Raw genomic sequence first — 23115 nt, 5'->3', positions numbered from 1 at the left:
TCTTTTTCATGTGTATTTTTAGGACTTCTGACTGCATTCTGGGTTTTGTTCTGTTGTTGGGTGAATGTGTGGCAGATGCTTCCATCCACTCTGTGGCTTGCCTTTTCATTTTTGTAATAGTATTTTTTTGTGAACAGAAGGTCTTACTTTTAATGGGGTCTAATTTATAAATTTTGTATTTTGCTTTTTTTCTTTGGTGTGTTGTTTAATCTTTCTCTGTCCCAAGATCATGAAGATGCTAATCTCTGTTACAGTCTTTGGGCTTTACTGTTTTGAATTTTATATTTAGAATTAAAATCTCGAGTAACCTTTGTGAGTGGTGTGAGGTAGAGACACATTTTGTTTTCCATGTGGACATATATCCAACAAAGAACTGTTGATTGAAGAACTTTCTCCCCTCTGCCTTCCATATTGTGTTACCCACATTGTAATACATACGGACATCAGTCACTCTCAGAAATAGGGTTTCAAGTTAGTTGAACATAATGGTTCCCAAAAAACTGCTCCATTGAATTACATAGATTTTCTTTAAATTTAGTCATTTGTTGAAACTGTCGGCCAACTGGTAAATATATTGAGTGAGCTGGCCTACCAAGGGCAGTCAGAAATTTTTTGTTGGTGAGCGCTGAAGGAAGTTTATTTTGTACTGGCTCATGGCTCTGTTTTGGGATGAAACACGAGGGTAGTTTCGAATATTTTTCTGATAATGCATTATGTTATGTACTTACAAGTCATTAAAATTAGTTAATATTGAACTGCTATTTGTTACAGAAGTTTAGCTTTTCTGTTAGTGGGATATTAACTAACAAGGATATTTTAATACTTTTTTGCGACAGTATTGTATCTTACTCTAACTTTCATTAATTCTCAGTTTTACATGCCATGACTTCATGAAAAAATAAAATTTGATTAAATGTTTTAGATAGACGAAGCTGAGTTTTGTGAAATGACAGTGAACTGTTTTTGAAGTGTTTTTTAATTACCTTTGAGTTAACACAGAAATTTGTTATAAATGCATCTATGCTATTTTATTGGAGCTTCTTTTCCCTCAGGGTGAGCAGGCTTATATTTAATTTAAAATACGTATTTGGTGATAGCCCTGGGGTATGAGTAATTAGAATGAATTTATTAGGGTTCTTTTAGTGCTGCAAAAGCAAGTTAGGTAGCACATTAAGAATGTACAGAAAGCTTGTTTCCAACACTTTACTGTGTAACGATGAAAATTCATACTTCTACAGTATTATGATCACGGGGTATAATTTACCCTGACTTATCACCTGTAAATCTCAGCGATCAGATTCATAGTAGAGTAGGACTGTTTGACCCAAGAGTGTGACCGTGGGCACTGTGGCAGCTCCACATCTGACCCTGCAAATGGGAAAGTGGGCGACTTCCAGAGCATGTAAGTGGCAAAACTGTTAAAATTAAACAGGTTTCTCAGGAAGATGAAGAATGATCCTCTTCTGGCTCTGAATCCCAGCTTCACCGTGCCATGCTCTGTTCTGGGAGCATGTGGCTGAAGGCCTCTTGGCCTCGGTTTCCCCATCTGTTAGCTGATCTCAGTCTGCGAGGACATTTTCTGCTCTTTCTTACTTGAGGCTGATGTGACATTTATTTTCAGTCTTTCCCACTTCCTAATATATGTATTTGGAGGCTAGAAATACATCTTCAATTAGCAAATATCAGACACACAGATCGGGAAGAAAAAAGATACCTGCGTATCTTACACATTCAAATTTATATGGGTTAATATTTTGCCATAGTTGCTTTAGTCTTTTTTTTTTTTTTTGAAGAGCAGTAAAAGGTGCCTCACCTGGTAAAGGTCCTGTTCCCTCCGTTCCACGTCATTCTCTGTCTGCCTCACTGACCTGCCCCGGGCTCCTCGCTCTGATCCGCTCCCCGTGGGGGTTGCGCGCAGGCTGGTCCTGCCCTGGCTGGGATAGTCCTGCATCACCCTCGGCCCTTCCCATCCAGGTGCATCCCAGGGTAGCTCTGTCCTCTTCACCGCGCCCACCCGGCTGCTGTGTCTTGGTGACCTTCCCAGACATCCTACATCCTTCCCTCAGGAGCTCTCCCTCCCTCAGCCTCTCCTGCTTCCCCGGCTTGGTTTTCCTCAGAGCACTCCTCCTCCTCCTCTTCCTTCTCCTCACCTCGCCTCCAGTGTGACCTGACCTGTGCTGATGTCCTCGCAGCAGCTGGAAGGGGAGCACTCGGGGCGGAGTGGGGGTGAGTCCCTGTAGAAGGGGCTGTGCCTGGGACAGGGGGTGCTGGGTGTGAGGGAGCCGCTCAGCAAGTTGTCGACGAGCAAGTGACATGTTGTCTAATGTACTTCTGTGGGCGTTTCCTGGTAGATTCTCCATTTTGTGGGGCCTACACAGCTCATTATACTTCTTTAAGGTAAAGAACACAAAAATTCAAATTTAAAAATGAATGAAATTGAATATTTATTTAGAATGAAAAAGAGAATACAAACAAATTTCAAATTTTAAAAAGGTATCAAATACCACAAACATCGCATGATCCATAAAAATAACCCAGTGTTTTTATTAATTACCTAACAGACCCCTGTGGTACTTTTCCCCACAATTTATGGCTCATAATGCTGATTGGCCCTTTATATGACAATACTTTTGTAGTGTTATTTTTATAGGAGAAGTAGAGAGATATTTTTTCTAACATGCCTGATCAAAATTTGGGTTTTATTATTGATAGTTTAGATGAGTTTCTTCCAGCTTCATAATTTTTAACTGAATATGTCATAAAACTTTTAGAAATACTATCAAATTTAAGAAAAACTTGTCAAGTTTCTTTTATATATAAGCTTTAACATGTCAAGAAATTTTTAGTTTTCTTAAGCAATTACTAATCTTTAATAATTTAGTGACCTGAGGGCACTGATTGCCCCGGTATGTTTGAATTTTGGTATTACCACTAATTCTGAAAATATGTCCATAGCTCTGGCCAGGTGGCTCGGTTGGTTGGAGCATCAGTCCATGCACCCAGAGGTTGTGGGTTTGATCCCTGGTCGGGGCACATATTGGAGACAAACGATCGATGTTCTTTCTAGATTAAAAAAAGCAACCTCTATTAAAAAAAGATAATTGATTACTTAAAATATAAAATGTGAAAGGTATATAAAATCGATGAAGGCATAATCCAGGGCACTCCTGTCGTTTGTCACTGTAGGCTGTTCAGTACCGCTGGTGGCAAGTGTTGAGTGTCTGCACCTGGTGCCACCAGACGTCATTTGGACAAGATGGGCGAGAGGACACCCACTGGTCCAGTGTGAGGCGTTGCGACATCTGAAATGTAAGACTTCACAAAGGGTCACTCTTGTGTGTTGTGTTGTTAGTGGTTTGTGTCTAGTGCACACAGAGTTCAAACAGATTTATTTTACTTTTTTGTGAATCCCATCAAAAACACTCAAAACTGCATGGTGCATTGATAACGATATACACCGCATTATGCATTCTATTTCTCACAAAGGAGAACTTCTGTTGTGACTGGACATCTGTGAGAATTGAATTTTCCACTTACAGTTTTACATATCTGATGATTAGAAGGATTTTCCACAGACTAGCTTAAGGCTCTGTGCGTGTCAAACCTTGTTCAGTGGCTGTTCCTGGCACACTCCAGGGCGAGGTGCACTGGGGGTGCTTCTCGGACCAGGGTCGCCCATTTGACCTTGGACGTGGCCCCTTTGTGTCCCGTTGCCAGCAGAGTCAGAGAGCAGGCAGGCAGGGACTTCGAAAAGCTGTTTGTATACCAGAACAGTCAGCAATAACCTAATTACTTAGAATGTCTACGGACCTCACACACAGGTTGCACTAACACCAACTAAATGTAAACCCATCTCACCTGCTCCATCGCTGGAAGTCAGCCATCCCCACGGGGAATCCGGCACTTGGGGGAAGGACCAGGAGAAGATGGAGAGAGAAAGGACAGCAGTTCTGTAGGTTGTATTTTTGAAAACTTTGAATCTTGGAAGGGGCATTTTTATAAGTGGGTGTCCACATCCAGGGGAGTGTTCTAGTTCAGCTGAGGCTAATGTTGAAGTAACGGTCTCTCCAACCACGAGCTCCCAGATCAACTGGTTTCCATCCAGGTAGGGACATCGGTGCAGTAGTTTGGCCCGAGTGAGGCGTTCCCAGACACCGGCTGAGGATGGATGCCTGTGGCCACAGCTGGGTCATGCACATGGCACAGCCCTGCCCTCTTGCTTCTGGCTTGTGTCAGCTGCATTTTGGGGATGTGCTGCTTTTACCTTTAATGGGACTATTCCTACCCCTGACGTATTTTCAGGATGATGTGCCAACCATATAATATGCCCGATGTTGAGTTAGGGTCTGGGAAGAGAAGGGGCTTTGCCCCTCAGGAGCTGAATATTGAGTACTTAAATTCTTACAGAACAGAGATGAGTAAAATAAAGTCCATTAGTGATCAGAGGAAGGATGCCACATGGAGTCGGGAGGCACCCAGAAGTCACTGAGGGGCCATTTGAGTGCATCCTCAAAATGTCAGGGCTTCACAGACATTGGGGAAGAAGTAGGGGTGGGAAGACAGGGAAGACATCGAGGCAGAGTCTTTTTGGCTCAGGTGTGTGTGTGTGTGTGTGTGTGTGTGTGTGTGCGCGCGTGTTAACGTGATATAGTACTGGCAGCATTTTAAAATACCGATTTGTCAAATAGCACGCCTTTAAAAGGAGCGACATTTTTGAACCCCAGAGTGGAGACATGCAGTGGACTCGGTGCGCAGTAGGCTGTCACTGAGGTGCATGGCTGGGGCGAGTGAGGAAGCAGACCTGCTCAGGAAGGTGCTGTCGGTGTCTCCAGCAGCTTGGCCTGGGAGGGAGAAGAGAGGGGACACCTCGACACTGGGCGTAAGCCCACATGTGAGTGTGACAACAGCTCGAATTCAGGTGGTGGCAGGGCAGCCGGCAATGAGAGGTCCCAGGATGTCACACCTGCAGTGCACAGAGGATGGGGAGGTACGCATCTGAGCCCATAGAGTGGCGGGAGCACGGTGCTCTGTGCACTGACTCGGGACAGCGAGCGGCCAGGCTCCTGTCTCTGTGGGAGGACAGGGGTTTGGCCGAGTTGAGTCTAAGTGAGGTGAAAATGCTCACTTATTTGGGAGGTGGTGGTGGGTTGTGGAGCTCAAGACAGAGACCAGGGCTGGCGAGAAAGATCTTCCTCACCAGTGCTGGGAAGCCTGGGAAGTCACATCTGCCCTGGAGATTCCCCCTCCTCCTCCTCCTCCCCTTCCTGCCCCTGTTCCTCCTCCTCCATCTCTTGGCAGGAGGATCAGTGCTCCAGAGCACTGAGTGTCCTACCTGTAAACAGGGGTGTCAACTCATCTTCACCGGGGGTCATATAAGCCTCACGGTTGCCTTCAAAGGGCAAATATAATTTTAGGACTGTACAAATGAAACTACTCCTTAACAGTTAAGCGAGAGCTCGGTGCTGCTGCCGGGTAGAAACAAGGTGGAGGGCTGGATTCGGCCTGCGGGCCTTGTGTGTGCCACCTGTAATGGAAGACCACAGGAGCGTGGTCCATAAGGCACACCTGAGAGCACTCCCAATGGGAGAGGAGCACCTCCCTGGAGTGGGGTGTGCATAATTTAAAGCAAAGAATGCTGACATAAGAGTCCCTGCTGCACCGTGCAGAGGGTGGGACACACAGTGTTTTCCTTGGGGATGGCAGAGGGGTGTGAGGCGGCCCCCTGCCATGTCCTGATCCTGGGTCAGGTGCCTGGACCCAGGACAGGAGGCTGAGACAGAGCAGGCTCTGAGACAGTGGCTGCATCCCCTGGCTGCTAGGAGAATGGGTGCTTTTTAACTGCCCCTTGATCCAGATGCCTGGCTCCTGACCCATTAGTGTTCATGAACGGATGGATGGATGGTTGAAAGAATGGAGATTTCAGCGTTTACTGTATGCAAACTCTGCCCCATGCCCAGCTTGTGGGTGGGGAGTTCTCTGCAACTGTTTGGCCCTCTGTAGCCATCACGTGTGTCTCTTGGAGAGATGCTCCCTGTTCAGGAGGTTTGGCAGGACCTGTGCAGACCCTCCACAGGACAGTGAGTGGGGAAGCAGAGGGGCATCTACACGCCCTCTTCAGCTGGACAGGGCGACTGGGCACCTGGGGAGGTCTCTCTTTTGTGCCTTTCCAAAGGGTAGACCAGTCTCGTTGAAAACTCACTGTACTGTAATGACAAACATAAAGCACACCCTCCATATTAATCACTGTAATTTTATAGACGACTGGAGCAGTTACAATGACCTTTTATGAAAAAACACCATGCATATTAATATATAGTAGGCAAATGAGATTAGGAAAGGTTTCCTGGTTCATCCCCCATGTTGTAAGTTTCTGAGTGATATATAAATTGTTTGTATTACTTGCAGCTTTCAGAGGTGACAGACTAATCTGAGCAATTAGATTCTTGGTAAAGATCAAGGCTTATTAAATCATATCTTAGTCATTCCTAATTACAACCATCCATTTATCTCTGTGGAATAAATTACTAGTGCAAAGGCACGATTCCATCGTAACATAACTAGTCTTTATTTTAGATGATTAAAAAAACCAACACTGTTGCCACCTATCCATAAGCGATCTAGCATTAACTGCAGACCTACTGTGGTAGCATGTCCCAGTTATGGCGGAGAGTTTACCAACTGGCGTCTTCAGAACTCATTCATCTGAGAGCTGAAAGTCTGTGCTTTTTAACCTGCCTCTCCGATTCCTCCACTCCCAGGCCCTGCAACCATCAGCCCACTCTCCGTTCCTAGGAGCAGAGCAGTTTTAAAGATCCCGCCTATGAGTGATGCCACTGTGACTTCCCTTGAGCGTGCTCCCTGCTTGCCGTGGTGGATGTTGTCTGCGCACGTGCACCTGACCTTGTCATTCGTTCATGGTCCTTTAAATAGGTGGCTCTGGCCATTGAGCACACTCACTTTAGGAGGCAGGTAGCCAGCAGATGCTGTTCTTAGAGCAGTTTTTCCAAAAGTGTGTTTGGCAAGTGGGGGCATTGGTTGCCTGTCGCTGGAAGTGGGCTCTGGAATGCTGCTGTCCACTGTGGCTGGGGGTTGGAGTCAGCATGGACAGCGCCGTGCCATCCGGCACATTCCCAAGCAGGAGAGACGGAACGGGGGCTTCCATGGTGGGTTTTGGTGCCTGTGGCTGGTGGGTCCCTCCCTGCGTCTGACGCAGGGTGGTTGGCTTGCATGCACCCCTCTTGTGCTACGGAATGAAGGACCCTGTCCCTACCCACAGAGGACAGAGAGCAGTGGAATCGGCCGGGTGCCATGTGACACACAGGCTGAAGCAGGACAGAGGAGCACGCAGTGAGTCTGAAACAAGGAAAGACGCTCCCACACGAGGGCACTGAGTCCGTGAGGACCCCTTCAGCTCTTGGTCGGAGGTGGTCCAGGCCCAACGCGCATCCTTGTAAAGCAGGGAAGGGGTCAGAGGACAACATGTGGCCTTTCTCAACGTTGTTCGATAGAATCATTAACCATTTAATAAAGTTGGAAATTTTTCCAAAATTCATTAGGTACATTTTCAAGTTTTTCAAACTTATTAGATTAGTAAATAGAGTCCTTTTTATGTTGTTATAACTTATAAATTTTCAAGAGAGGGAATATGGTATATGCATTATTTCCCAAAGTTATTTTACTGCAGTATTTTAGTTGAGAGGAAAGAATCTTAGAGTTCTTGAAACATAAATTAGAAATGCTGCTTTACTGGGTAACTCTCCTGGTGGAAAATTCAGAAGATGTCCGATGAATGAGTTATGTTTGAAAAGGTCCTTAAACTTCACTTTGATGATACTTGGATCTCAGGAGAGGCCATTATCATCGGATCAAATGCAGAATCCATTCAACAATGGCCATAAAACGGAAAATAAAGACATTCGCCCAAGTACTGTTGCCCTTTTCTTCTATTTTATCCAAGATAAATTTTAGTAGACTATAATAGCTCTGATCAATGTAGATTGCATTTTATGTCCCCCTCAAAATCTTTTAAATAACATCACAAAGCTCAGTGCACATACGCTGTAAAAAATATCCAGACATGAATTTGACTTCTCTCAAGGAATGGTGCTCAGTGTTTCTAAATCCACATGGTAAGGAGAGCGGGAGTCACACTGGGGACGGACACCTGCGTCCTCCACTTCACAGACAGATCAAGGACTTCGCTGTTCCATGAGATGCTTTTCGGTCAAGCATCAGAGAGACCTCAGCGGGGTTCTGCTTTGATTTTTCTCTTTGCAAGATGAAAAAAAATAAACCCACCAAAGTAGAGTTATTTTAAACACCCTCAGCTAAGTTATAGTCTAGAGAGTCTGAGTTGCTCTGTTGGCACTGGGCTGTGCCATGTCCGGCCAGTGGAAGCAGGTGGCACAGGGGGTGTGTGCCGTGGTGCAGGTGCAGACAGCGACCCTGACCGCAATTCGAAAGGTTACCTTAGATGACTCCCTCACCCCTTGGTGTGTGCATGCTGAAATGTACTCCTTCCAGGGCTGTTCGTCTGTAAATGGAAGATACAGTTCCACTTCTTCCTTTTAGAAAGGACACTTAAGTGAGTGCAACTATTTCACGTTACTTTTCCCAGTGAAGACAGATGCTATTACTTCACATTCACTGATTCTGAGTAACTCATTTAAAAGAAAATGTCCTGAACACTGTGTTAATTTGACACAGCGAACTTGCAGGCCATTGTCCCTTAGCTTTCGTCCTCATTGAGACAACTTTTCAGTTACTAAATTCTACTCCAGGAGGCAGCAGGTTCCAGTGGAGAGAGTGCAGTTACGTTTAGAAACTAAAGAGAGCTGTTTTAAGGGGCTCCTGCCCTAGACCCGAGGAACCGCAGCCAGCCATGCACACTCGGGGTGCTCCTGCCCTAGACCCGAGGAACCGCAGCCAGCCATGCACACTCGGGGTGCTCCTGCCCTAGACCCGAGGAACCGCAGCCAGCCATGCACACTCGGGGTGCTCCTGCCCTAGACCCGAGGAACCGCAGCCAGCCATGCACACTCGGGGTGCTCCTGCCCTAGACCCGAGGAACCGCAGCCAGCCATGCACACTCGGGGTGCTCCTGCCCTAGACCCGAGGAACCGCAGCCAGCCATGCACACTCGGGGTGCTCCTGCCCTAGACCCGAGGAACTGCAGCCAGCCATGCACACACGGGGTATGGCTGTTGGGCCGTTATCACCAGAGGGGCTTCTGGGACAGCCGCTCTGGCCACACCGCTGTTCCATCTCAGCAGTCCATGTGCCCATGCATTCTCACTGCATCCCCAGATGCAGCTGTGTCCCCTTCCCCTGTTTCTGCAGTGACAGCTTCATCTCCGAGTATCCAGCACCTGCGTGCTCAGCCTTGCTTAGAGTCCTGCCTTCCCTTAGGTCCCTCTCCGACATCTGGCGACCACTTGCCACGTGCTGGATGCTGTTCTTCCATGAACAGAACAGACGGAGATCCCTGGTGCTCTGGAGTTTACCGTCTATGGGGAAGACGGATCGGAACCAGTGAACATGATACAAAGTGAACTGCATAGTGTGTTAGAGGGTAAGTGCTCTGCCCTCTTTGGTGGAGCAGATGGTGGGGGCTGGAGGGCTTGGGGTGGGGGAAGGGCAGCAGCAGTACTAAACAGTGGGCCGGGCACACCTCACTGAGAATATGACTTGATTGAAGATTTGAAGCAGGTGGGAGGTTTTCTAAGACAGGTCTGGAGGAAGAGCATTGCAGGCCACAGGGATGGCTGGTGTGGCTGCACCAGAGAGAATAAGGACAGGCCAGGCGGACCGAGGCCAGGCCACTCAGTGCCTCCCTGAAAGGACTTTGGTTTTTGTTGTGAGCAGAACTGCAGGGTTTTTATCAGAAGAGCCACGGCGTGACCCTCAGTCCGGATGATGGCTGCACTGAAAACAGACTGTGGGTGCTCAGCACCGGGCAGGAGAACCCGCCCGCAGGAACAAGAGGGACCTGGGTCAGGGGTGGAGGCGGTGCAGACGGGTGGTCGGAACGGAGGGGTGAGGAGTGGTGGATTCTAGGTATTATCTAAAGAGAGCCAACAGGACTTACCCATAGACTGGGTGTGGAGTGTAGGGGATGAGGGGCCTGGATGACACCGAGGAGAACAGTGCAGTTGCTATGAACTTCGGCAGGGAACATGAGTAGGGCAGATTTGGGGAGGGGTAAGGAGTTTAGTTTTGGGGAGGGAGCTCTCTGGGGTCTCTTTTCTAGGGGCATCAGTGCATTCATGGGGCTCCCCGAGTCCCTACCTCCTGAAACCACCCCCTGGGGGGCCAGGGTTTCTACATGAGTTTGGGGATACAAACATTCAGAGTCGTAGCATTAAAGGCTAGAAAGTAGACGATCTCACCAGTGAAGGCGAGCGTAGAGGGAGAGGAGGCCCAGGGCTGATGCCGGGGCCCTGCCGACATTAGGAGGGGAGGAGAAAGTGATCGCAGGCATCACACAAGCTGAGGGGCGAACTGACTGCAAGGTCTGGCCGTGTGCAGGTGGTGGTCTTGACATGGGGTGGCTTCGTCTCAGTGGGGTGGGTTTAAATAAGACTGGGAGGAGGGACGCTGGAGGCACATTTTAACGTTTTCCACCTGTGACAGATCTGCAATCAGCGCTGTCTTACCGTGGCTGCGGGCAGCAGTGGTGTCCCGGTTGTCACTGCCTGTACCCGCGTGGCCGTGGTCAGCCCTGGCCTGTGTGCTGTAGTCTCATGTGTCACTGGGGCTACACGCGTTGAGTGTCGTTTGTTGTTTTTCCCGTGTTCTCTGAAAATCTTCTGCACACATCCTAGTGCAATAAAAACATGGGAGGATCGAGCCTGCAGGACACGTGTCAGCAGCTGGGAAGACACCTCTGGAGACGAGGGTGGCAGCTCTCGTATGAAGAGTTTGTAACCGATTGTGAGGCTGAGGTTGCATCTGCTGGAAACATTGTGCCCTCTCTGAGCAGCGCCCTGCTGTGCACTAGAACATTTGTTGGAGGCAAATCTCATTTAAGTGTTCTTCCGACATTAAAAATAAGTCAGTCAATCAACCAATGAAACTCTACAAACAAAGGAGAGCTTTTGGTGGGACTGAGGTCTGTGTCGTATGGAAGTGTTCTAAAGGATGAGAATAAATTAGGCCAATTTAATTGGCAGCAGTTTTTTCTTTTTTAGTGGTCATGAGATGTGCCTTAGAATGTATGGAGGCTTAGGTAATATAAAATACTGTGTTTTCTTAATGAATGCTACAGTTTTATAATATGCGGACCCTTACAGCAACACACAGCACACTCCCAGTCGTCCCTCAGTTGCATTTGTAAATTTCTGTTTACCTGGTATCACACAAATTACGTTCTCATAGGAGAGTCATTACCCAAGTAATGTTATTGAAGTCTAGCTGATTTAGCTGAAAGATTCACCAGAATCATATGTGTAAATTATTCCACTTATGTTAGTCGTAATTTATTCTAAACAAACTGGATCCATGGCCATCTGTTACAGCTGTTAGGGTAGGAAAAGCCTGCTCTTTTCTATCTCTGCACACTTACGTTCAAATCACGAATGCAGAGCTATGCAAATGAGACGGCGCCTGCCTTTTGAAGTGAGTCAGCACAGGATAGCGGTTCAGCCTCAAAGTCCCTGCCAGCTTCTCATCCCAGGGATGGAGCAATTCTAACCCAAAGCCAAATTCTGAGTTTTCATCTTGGTCGAGGATTGCAAAATAGCCACGGATCAGAGAAACACCGAGCTACTTCTGTGGGCCTGGCTGTCCCCTTCCATTCCTGTCTCAGCCCCGCCTTCTCTCCCCCCCACACCCCTTGTCTCTTCCCCTGTGCACCTTGAAGTCTTTAATGTCACTTCAATGAAGGCCACTTGGGGCACCAGCACTGCCATCTCTGTCTTGAAACCTCATCTTGAATTCTCTTTCGGGCAGCTCTAGGATGGACTTAAACCCAAATACCATCCAGGTGTGACTGGGCCCCCTGGGAAATTCTGGCTCTCATCTCTTGCCCAGTGTCAGGGGAGAATCTCAACCTTAACAAGGATGGAAAAGAGTAGCCCTGGCTGGTGTGGCTCAGAGGACTGAGCACCAGCCTGCGAATCAAAGGGTCGTTGGTTCGATTCCCAGGCAGGGTACATGCGTGGGTGGCGGGCCAGATCCCTGGTTGGGGGTGTGCAAGAGGCAACCACAGATTGATGTTTCCCTCCCTCTCTTTCTCCATCCCTTCCCCTCTATCTAAAAAAATAAAATCTTAAAAAAAAAAAGAATGGGAAAGAATAGCATGACAGGACTCCAAAGGAGACAAGTAGGCAAGTGTGAAGCTTGCCTGGAGGCAGCTCCATGGGTGGTGGAAGTCATCCACAGACTCCACGGGCCAGAGCAAGGCAGTCCCTCCTTGGGGCTCAGCAGGCAGGGGCAGCAGTGGGCAGCACCAGGCCCCCTTCTCCAGGGCCCAGGGAGTGGTGTGGTGGACCCTGGTGGCGACCATGCATGCAGTGCGTTGTGACGCAGCTGAGAGAGGCCAGGCCAGGGCTTGGCACCTCTTACCAAGCACTCAACAAGCTGGTTCTCTCTGCCCTCCTCCCTGCACCTCCTGGGTGTTAAGTGACCCCCTCCAAGTGCTGCATGTCACTCTCCCACCACAGCCTAGTGGTCTGTTTGTCCAGTCTTATAGTTACCCCTCCTTACTTTGCCCAGCCATCCCCCACCTGCACACAGAATTCCCGTCCACATGGGCCAGGACCAGGGAGCAGTGATGGAACTTGCAGGGGTCCATGATGTCTCACAGGGCTACCTGGGCAGGCTACCTTGGGGTGTTTTAGAGTTCATGACTGGTTATAATCTTTGGGGTCTGTGATCTGCTTTACCTAAAAGCAGGTGGTTGTAGAAGCAACAGTCTGTGCCACCCTCCCCCTACTATCTAACTGCTACCCTGAGCTGCCACCTGGCAGGCTGCCCTGGTGCCGAGGGCCGTGGACAGAAAGAAAAGGAGGGCAGGACTGTCAGGCAGAATTGCTGATACAGAGAGAGCTGCACTGGCTTCCTCTCCTCCTGCTGTCGTCACAAAGGGACCCTCCTTTGGGGGGACACCCGCATTGCCTGTCCACCTCGTGAGACTGAGGTGTTGCCCACCCTGCTGATGCGGAGGCTGCTCAGGAGTCTATCAGACAAGTCAGCCTCTGGGTGATGGCAGGACAGCGTCTACCCAATGCCAGAGCAGTTTATTGCTTGGCCCTTTTTGCCGTGAACTGTGGTGACAACTGTCAGAATGAGCCAAACATGGGCCAGCTGCATCCACGTGCTACCACTTTGTGGCCACCTCCTGCCACTCTCACAAGAATAGCGACTACATAGTGCGAATGCATCAGTGGCTGTTGGACCCTGTTGTGAGTGGAGGCAGAGGACTGATGTCGTCTGTATGACAGGGAAGGGCAGGAACCCATTTGAATGCAGGTCCTTGCTTGTAGAAGTCGGATCAGCTGCTGACAAGATCACCCCAGTAGGCCAGGCTTCTCCTCCTTGATACCCAGATGGAGGCCCACCTTTCCAGTGCACCGTGGACCAGGGTGGGATGGAGAGGGCCCATCCGAGGGTGGGTCCAGGGGGCGAAGCTGGCCGCCTGGGCTCTGCAGTCCCGGTAAGCTCCATCGCTTCTGCATGGTGTCACCTGGGTACCACTCCTTTCCGTGGCAGGGTGCAGGGTGGGGCCACAGGTTCCCTGAGTGTCTCATTGATGATAGCAATGGCTTCGTAGTCCCACAGAGTGGTGTTTTACTATTCCAGTCTGCTATCCCCCTGGTACCCAACCAGATAACTCAGCCATTAGCCACAGCCCAAGAATCTGTGGAAATAGATGTCTGGTCCTAAGGGTGTTGTCCAGGGCAAGGGAAATGAATGACTTTGATTTGACCCATGGTGCTGAGTGGCTCTTACCAGTCATCCACCCAGAGTTGCCATTGGAACAGGATGCCTGGTGCTGCCCTGTGGACACTGTGGTCTTTTGGTTTGGGTGAGCCAATGTTAGACCCATCCTAAGCACACTTGGGGGCCTCTTGGGTGTGAGGTCCTAGTGTGGCCTAAGGCTGCCCAAGCGAGACATCAGGAACAGTGGCCTCTGAAGGTGTGGCCGCAAACTTTTATGTAAGGGGATCCACCTGTGGGATCAGAGTTGCTTCTCATTTGAATATATTATTTCCATTGCCATCTTAATTTGGTTGTTAGAATCTGAGTGGACCTGAACCAAGGTTGGGCTGCCTGGGTGCAGAGCTAGGTGGGGGAACTGTGTACAGAGCTATGTACCTGCTCACTGGCTGACCAGGGGCTGTTTCTCAGAAGGAGTGACAGGCTGCCCCGCTGGGCCAGCTGGGAGTCCAGGAGCTCCAGGTGAGCCTGTGGGTGGATGCTGCCTGAGACCCCCACCAACACAGTTTCATGTGCTGTTAGTAAAACTGGGTGGTTCCTGCCAATCGTTGTTACCTGTGTGCTGGGTTAAACCAGTCCCTCACTCAAAACACATCCCTTTATTGGTCGTTTGTGTGCTAATCTGAACTGTGATTTTGCCAGCACTGACTGACATCCATGTCCTTCGATTTAGTTGCCAGAATCATCTTTTCTTATTCTAGAAAATACAGGTATTGCTAATTTTTAGTCTCGTTACACCTTTGTTTCATCTGATTTAAAAAAAGAGCACTCAAACTGAGATTTTTTTTTAATCTCAAACCAGTTACTGTTTTTAAACTCTTCAGAACCTTATGGAATCTCTGGTACCTACCAAGGGCACGGAATGTCAGAGCAGATCTTTGTTCATGGCCTTGTTTTCTTGGACGGTACTTCCCTTGACCTTGACTTCATTCCTGCTCTGTCTCCTCCACGTCTCTGACTTTGCATTCCAAGGGCTGATCCTACTCCGAGCCCTTGCCCTGTGCCTTCTCTCCACCAGCCGGAGAATCTCTGCACAAGTCGTGTGCTTCTGCTCACACCCCCCACAGCCCACGGAAGCCTCAGCATTGGGCTCTGCCATGAAAACCACCTCTTATGGCTATGCACTCTGATTTAATTTTAATTTCACAGGCACGCATGTACAAACATTTGATTGTAGATTAAAGATCGACATACCTGGCCAGTGTGGCTCAGTCAGCTGGGCGTCGTCCTGCAAACTGAAGGGTCGTGGGTTCGATTCCTGGTCCTGGCCCATGTGAAAGACAATGGAGCGATGTTTCTCTCCCTCTCTTTCTCCCTCCCTTCACCTCTCTCTAAACCCTTGCTCCCTTACTCTCTCTGTAAAAGCAATGAAAAAAAATTCTTGGGTGAAGATTAAAAAAATAAAAAATAAAATAATCAGATCAACATAGAATATTAGGAAAGTAATTCGTGAAGTACAGTTTTACAATGATGGGAAAATATTTGTTTCAGCATAAAAGCTATCTAAGCCAAAAAGAAGGTCTTAGACAATTCATCCATTTTTGGTAGGTAATAGCTATTCAGTCTGAGACATTTCATACTCTTACCATGAGTTAGTTAGTGTGTGTTCCTTGAAAGAACAGAAAATCTAGATTCCATGTATTTTGGCCTGTGTGCACCTGCATGGATGCAGCCACCCCTCGGTATCCACGGGGGAGTGGTTCCAGGACCCCTGAGGATCCCCAGATCTGCTTATCTTAAAAGATGTAATATTGGTGCTGAGCATCTTTTCATATGTCTCTGGAGAGCATTATGCTAAGTGAAACAAGCCAGGAAGTGAGGGACAAATACCATAGGATCTCACCTTTAACTGGAACATAAGCAATAGAAGGAAAAAGCAAACAAATTATAACCAGAGTCATTGAAGTTAAGAACAATCTAACAATAGCCAGGGCGGGGGTGGGGGGTGGGGGCGGGGACAGTGGGTAGAGGGGATTACAGGAACTACTATAAAGGACACATGGACAAAACCAAGGGGGAGGGTGGAGAGGGGGGAGGGAGGTGGGTTCAGCTGGGGTGGGGTGGAGGGATGGGGAGAAAAGGCACACAACTGTAATTGAATAACAATAAAAAAAAAATTTAATGGTGGAAAGCAGGGGAAGGGACTAGTCAAAGAACAGGTATGAATGACCCACGGACATGGACAACAGTGTGGGGATTGACTGTGGGAACGGGGACTGGGCAGGGTGGAGGAGAGCAAAGGGCAAAAAATTGGGACAACTGTAATAGAATAACAATAAACAAAGAAATGACAAAATTAAAAAAAAAAAGATGTAATATTGGCATACAACTTTGACATCCTCCCACATACGTTCAATCATCTCCAGATTACTTGTAATATCTAATATGATGTAAATGCTGTATAAGTAGTTGTACTGTAGTGTTTAGCGAATGATGACTAGCAAAACCATTGCAGGGCTAACTGCATAGGACGTGTCAGTAGCAACATAATATTTTTATTTTTCTCCATTACTTTTGACCCTCTGTTGGTTGAGTCCACAATACAGAACCCATGGATACAGAAAGCTGGCTGTACCTATGTATACATAAAGACTTTACATTTTTAACATACTATTAGGGAGCATGCTTAAACTAATTATTTCTCCTCTAAAGTTCACTAGAACGTTAGCCCACACAAGGGGAATTTGATTATCTTATGAGAGTATGAAATTTAAGGCAATCGGGTAAATAAGATCGCTATATACCCAGCTGTTCAGTTGATTTCACGTTCATCTCAGAGCGTAATTGAATTTGAAGCTGCAGAAGCAGCGAATGGAAAGTCACCGGGCACGTTCCTTTTGTGGCTGTGAAGGAATGTGTCCTGCATGGGAAAGAAACAGGGTAACGCCCTGTTTACACAGTGCCCTCATCTGCAGACCTCAGTCCCTTTACTCGCAGTGCAATTCATCCGACCCCCCACAGAACGTACAGATCGCCAGTAGAGGGGAGCTGAGCAGGTGCGACAGGCTCGGGCAGCGTGGCAGTGTGGGGAAGCCGGCCCCTTCAGAAGATGGGTGTCTCAGTTGCCACCACAGCCACGGTCACTGTCCTTCCTCAGAGGTCCGTCCCCAGTGAGAGACTGTGGTGTTCATGCCTGAGTCCTTAAACTCTCCAAGGAGAGCCTTTTCCTCCTGTTCAAGGTCCAGTGTTTTCTTCCTCTGGAAAACCTGCAAAGGTTCCGACGGGTTTTTACGGGGATTTCTCTGAACTTGCGTGCTCCCTTCCGACAAGGGGACGCTTTGCTCACTGGCCAGGTGTGAGCAAGACTGGGACAGAAGATTCTGCCTGTACCTTTACAAGCTCTGGTTGAGGGGTCCTAATGGTTTCTTCTTCTGCCTTTACCAGACCCCGATCCCTTTGTGTCTGAACATGTTTCAGTGAGAAAGGGCCCTTCAGTAAGGACCTCACGCTGGATTTATGTAATACAGATAAAACCATGTAATGTACGAGTTTATGTTTTTGTCTTTCTCATATAGTGACGTATAATATATACTACTCTATAGATTATATTAGACACTACCGTGTTATATATCGTACGTAATATACATAATATGCATTACCCTTAGCCAACAAGTCTCTTGTTTAAATGCTGACAACAAAGTGGCATTAGTTAGACCTTGCAGTCTTAGTTTGTTTTACTACAGGTCGGCCCGATGGGTGCCACTGAGCATTGAGGATGTCAAGGGCTGGGCTACCTGCTAGAGGTACACAGTGGGTACGGTTCACCTCTGCCCCCCAGAGCCTGTCAGCCTCCTCGTCAGCCTCCTCATCACCCTGTGGTTGGGCACCTCCAGACCCCGTTTTGCTGGGGCTCCCGGGGGTGTTACCTGCACCCTAGACTGGGTGCCCACCACCTAGGCTCCCACGGGATCCTGCAGGAGCCTCTTACATTGACCAAGATTGTAGGTTCAGCCCCTTTGCCCACCACAGGGAGGCGACACGCCTGTGTTCCACTGCTCTGGACCAGCAGCTCTGAGTCGGGGTTCCCAGGGAAACAGAACTGACAGGCTGCACAGAGACGGAGAGGAGGAGATTTATGATGGGAATTGACGGGCTCACATGGCTGTGGAGGCTGAAGGCAGGAGATCCAGAGTGGTACAGTTCAGTCTGAGCCTGAAGGCTTGGGGGTGGGGGGTGGGTGTTGGGCGTGGTGTAAGTCCTGCTCTGGGTCCAAAGGCCTGAGGACCAGAAGATGCCTGTCCCAGCTCAAGCCGAGGGTGCAAGTTCACCCTTCCTCTGCCTCTTTGCTCGGGCCCACAACACTTCGGGGGGCACCCACCCCCATCTCTTCCAGAAGGCCCTTCACAGACGCAGCAGAACATGTGTGGCCAGCTCTCTGGGCTCCCTCAGTCCAGTCACGGTGACAAATGCCATGACCCACCTGGAGCCCCCAGCGCCTGAAAACACCCGGTGCCCCGTGCGTGCACGTGGACTTGACGGAAAGGCAGTTCTTCCTGTGTGACGAGGACGAACTTTGCTTGGTTATTAGAGTTGCTTTGCTAGCAAGCCCGCTTGCTCGCCACTGAGTCAGCCTTGCTGCCTTTCAGAAGGATTGTTTACCTTTGTGACCAACAGTGTTCCACCAGTGTTCCCAAGTAGGAGGCCTGTCGGTTCCATATTGGGCAGGTACTGTCTGCCTGGCATCACTTCTCCTTGGGAGGTCTTTCCCACTCAGGCAGAAATAAAGGAAGTGGAAGCTGCAGAATACTCTCTTTCTCTTGCTCTACCACTTGCTCTCTGCCTCCCACCTTGATGGAGAAGCATCTACGTCCAGCAGAACAAATGCACTCACACATGTGAGTGTGTCCCCAGGTGGAAGGGGCACAGCACGTATTCATCCACCTGCACTGCTGCCTGAGCTGTGTCTCAGGGCTAAAGGACTAAGTGTTAAGTGACTAGTGGGAAATCCATTTGTAACTGCCACGTCAGGGTGACCTCTGAATTAGCCTTCTTCCCATGATTATGTCCCCATGGTTTTAGAGGCATGGGACATAACTAGCTCACGCATTTCGTACCAGGCTGAGCCAAGCGTGGCATGGCTTTGAGCTCCGGGAAGCCACTGTGTTTCCTTCTGATGGACTGGAACATCCGTCCTGAGCTTGGCTTGCGATGGGAAAGGGAAACAAAGAATACCACCCTCTTTTGTCTCCACTCCTTGTTCCCGTGTGGAGCCAGGACATTCCGAAGTCTGCTTCGCTGCTCACTGTCTCTGCTTAAAGACTCCTGAAGCCCCTAACTTGATGACTTAGTTAAAAGTTACCCAATGAAAGAGCTGCTTTGATTCCTGTCTCAGCAAGTGGATGCAGTGCTTGCTTTTTGCCTCGCCGTGGTGGGCAGAGGAGAGGGTAAGACATTCAGATGTGGCCTCTGCCCTCGGGGGCGCAGGAATCCTGGGGGCGGCCCCGTTTTATTTTATCAGTCGGAAAGCTACTTGTCCGACTTACGGAGAAGCTCACCACCATGTACCCAGCCTTGGGTCATCATCACTTTCAGGTGAACACCTTCAGCGTCTCGAGTTGCGTGGACAGTGCCCTGCCAGCCTTGTGGATCTTAGCACACAGCCTAGGTGTTGAGTCACTGGGTCTCTGCCGCCTGTGGTCACTGTCAGTGGCTCTCGAGCATCCGTTAGCACTTTGACAGGCCTGTTGCCTCCACTCATTTGTAAAGTGGGGACAGTAATAACCGCCCGGTGTTAATAACAGTGCGGGATGGAACCATAAAACAAGGGCTGTTCACAGACGAGACCGGGCTCTGCGCTAGAGCTCCCTCCGTGTCCTGAAGACATGGGCCCAGTGCAGCCGTGGAGTAACTACCGCAGTGGGCACAGCCGGCCGGCCTGCCTGAGGACCCTGAGGACCCTCGGCCCTGGGCGCGAGCACACGGGTGTTTCCCTGAGCAGGCAGGCGATCGCGACGTTTCCTCAGGCTCCGAAGGGGAGCCGTTGTGTTCACAGTGTCTTATTTATGGGTGGTACTCCCTGGAGGGAAAAGGCAAAATCTAATTTAGTCTTTACATCTACTGTCAGTTTACTTAACATATCTTGTGTTGAGTAAGTGGGTTCAGAACAGAGAGAAACGCTTCAATTTGGGCAGATTTCACCTGAAAATTGCTTGCTGTTTGCAGTCCTGCTCCCAGGCGTGCAGGGCGCTTTGGGGTCTCCTTGCTGAGGTGATAAAGCTCATGTTTGTGAAGAGAAGCAGCAAGCTGTGCCTCTCCTGTTGTCAGGAGCTTCTGGCAGCCTCCCCAAGTTCCCGTTGACTGAGGCACACCTCAGCACCCCGCTGGAGACTGCACTTCCGCCTGTTGGGAGCCCGAAGTGCTGCCTGTGGGTCAGCACCACAGGGGACGTGTGGATACCTGGTGTGTGGCTGGGAGCATCCCAGGTGGGGCACCCTCCTTACTGTTAAGTTCACCCACGGGGGCATGGACACAGTGCCACACCTGTGTCCCTGCAGGTGGGCACCGTGCCCCTTCCCCTCCACTGGGGGAAGGGGTCCTCACAGACAGCCCTGACTGGGGGCGCTAGTCCCGATTAACAACGGCGGAGTCATGCCTTTACTGTGTGCACCGCCCCCTCTGCCCAGGGGAGTTCCACGGGATGTCTCCTTGCGGAGTTTATTTCTTGGGCATCGACAGGTTGAGACAGTCTCCTTGGCATCCAGAATGACAGGCAGCATCTCTGCCTAAGTGTTGCTCTGTGGACAGTCCACTCAGAGAGCCTGTACTGACCTTCCATGGAGAATGACTTTGTTGCCCAGACTCACTGGTAAACCCAGCAGGTTGTAGTTTGGATTATTATTTTTCTCTCTAGCATGTGGCACAGGAGCGGGACGGGGAGGCGCTTTAAGAGAGGGTATTAGGAAGTCCCCGTTCAAGGCCCCAAATTTGAAATTTGATAAAAGAAAGCATCATCTCCCTGCAGCTCCTCCTTCCCAGCTGTAGAACAAGGAGGTGGGCCCAGAGGGTCTGCAGACCCCTCAGCGCTCAGAACCTCTGATTTCTGTTCCTGTTGAGTGAATCTGCTCCACAGCCCGCTGCTCAGTCACACGCTCTCCTTCTGTGCTTTCCCTCTCCAAGTACTCGTCCAGTTTTCACCTTTACTCATAAAAGTCAACACTAGAGCTGAGATTTCATGAAACAGGCTTAATTCAAATCAGTTTATTCAAATTAACATAACTGCATCTTTTTTATACAGCAGCTCCCTCATCTGTGGTTTTGCTTTCTGTGGTTTCAGTTACCTGCGGTCAACCACGGTCTGAAAGTATTAAGTGGAAAATTCCAGAAATTAACAGCTCACAAGTCTTCAAGTGCATGCTGTTCTGAGGGGCATGAGACACCTTGTCCTCTCCTGCCCATGTCGTGAAGCATCCCTTGGGCCAGCACATCTGCGCTGGAGATGCCATCTGCCCGTCAGTCACTGAGTGGCCGCCCTGGTGGTCAGGCTGACTCTGGTGGTGTCACAGCACGTTCACTTAATCAGTCACCCTGGTTTTACTTCGTAAGGGCCCAAGAGCCATCCACGTAGCTTTTATCACATTATATTGTTGTAACTTTTAGTTTTAGTTACTGTTGTTAACCACACACTGTGCCCGATTTATAAGTTAATTGTTATCATGGCCATGTATGTATATGAAAGACCATAGTATACACAGGGCCCGGGTTGCCCCATGGTGTCAGGGATCCCCTGGGAGGTCTTGGAACCCATCGGCCGCCGGGAAGGAGGGGCCGCTGTCCAGACACCTGTTGTCAAGCACCACCTGCCCCCAGCTCCTTTGTCTGCTGTCACTCCACTCCACTTTTTCTGGGCTTTCTCCTATTGCTTATTTTTCCTCTGACTTTTCTTTCATCTTATCGCACTGCTCATGCACATACTGTTACTTCCATTTCTTTATAGCTAGTGTTATTAGTTATAGTAGGTGAGGCTACGAGGTGATTCTTAAAGAGCATGAAATTTAAATGCTTCAGCCCAGCAGAAGTACATTTATAGTGTATGTCATGGTCCAGTGGGTGTGTGGTTTCCTGGGAGCCTCTCCTCCTGGCAGTAACTCAGGGTCCAAGCTCCTTCCCTCCCACCATGTCACCGCCCTCAGCACAGGGCACAGTCACAGGAGGGCTGCCTGGGGGGTTTTAGGCCAGGCCTGTATAGGGCGTACGTGACTGCTATCCACACTCTCCTGGCCTGAACCCAGTTTAACTGCAGGGAACACCTGTAAATTATTCCTTTGGAATGGCCAATCTCAGCCACGTCACATCAGACTAAGTATTCAGGAAGGAGGGAATTTAAAAATGAGGGTAACAGAAACGAATTATTGGGGGAGGGAAAAGATAAATGACATTCAGTACTCACAGTAAGTTAAAACACCAAAAACAGCTTTTGCTAACTTGTTACTATGAGATCAGCCTTTCTGTAGTAATGATACACGCTCATAGATATAAATGCTCTATTGAAGGCATTATGCTAATGTAGTTTACCTACATTGGTTCTAATAATTCCTCTAATACTCCACACAGACTGTGGTTATTCCATTCACAGATAAAGAAAATGAGGTTTGGGTATTAGCCCCCATTCTCTCAAGGAGTGTCAGACCGAGGTTCCAAAGGCAGCCACAGAAGACCATGGCCTTCAGCTGCCTCCTCTAATGTAATAATGATGCTTCCTCACATTTAGTTTAATGCTCAGTGAAGACTGGAGAGATGGGGCTTCACATGCTTCACACGTGGGAGAGTTTGGAGAGGTGAAGTGACTCGCACCAAACCGCAGTCTCTGTAACAAGCATAAAGTAATGGAGGGTGAGCGAATCCCCTGGACTGCGACCCCTGTTGAAGCGCGGTGTCTGTGGTCACTGCTTAGCGTGGGCACGGTACCACCACCGGTCCTGGTTGGAGTCCGCCTTTGATGACGCTGCTGCTTGAAGATACCCCTGTGTGGAGTCCCTGTCTGCTGTGCAGTTTCTATGCAAACAGCCCTTGATTAGTGAATTTCACTGAAGTGTGCCCGCCAGTCACCTCTCATTTTACCGTGTTCTCTATCTTTAGATACATCACAGAACGGGCGCAGATTTCTTAAGAGATCAGGACATAAAACATCGCACTGCTTACTTGAGAGCAATTTATTTTGAAGGCCTCTGCTGTACTCTT

Source organism: Desmodus rotundus, chromosome 13 (genome assembly GCF_022682495.2).
Source record: "Desmodus rotundus isolate HL8 chromosome 13, HLdesRot8A.1, whole genome shotgun sequence".
Classification (NCBI taxonomy): Eukaryota; Metazoa; Chordata; class Mammalia; order Chiroptera; family Phyllostomidae; genus Desmodus; species Desmodus rotundus.
The sequence above is the reverse complement of the archived record's forward strand: the minus strand, read 5'-3'. Positions refer to the sequence as shown.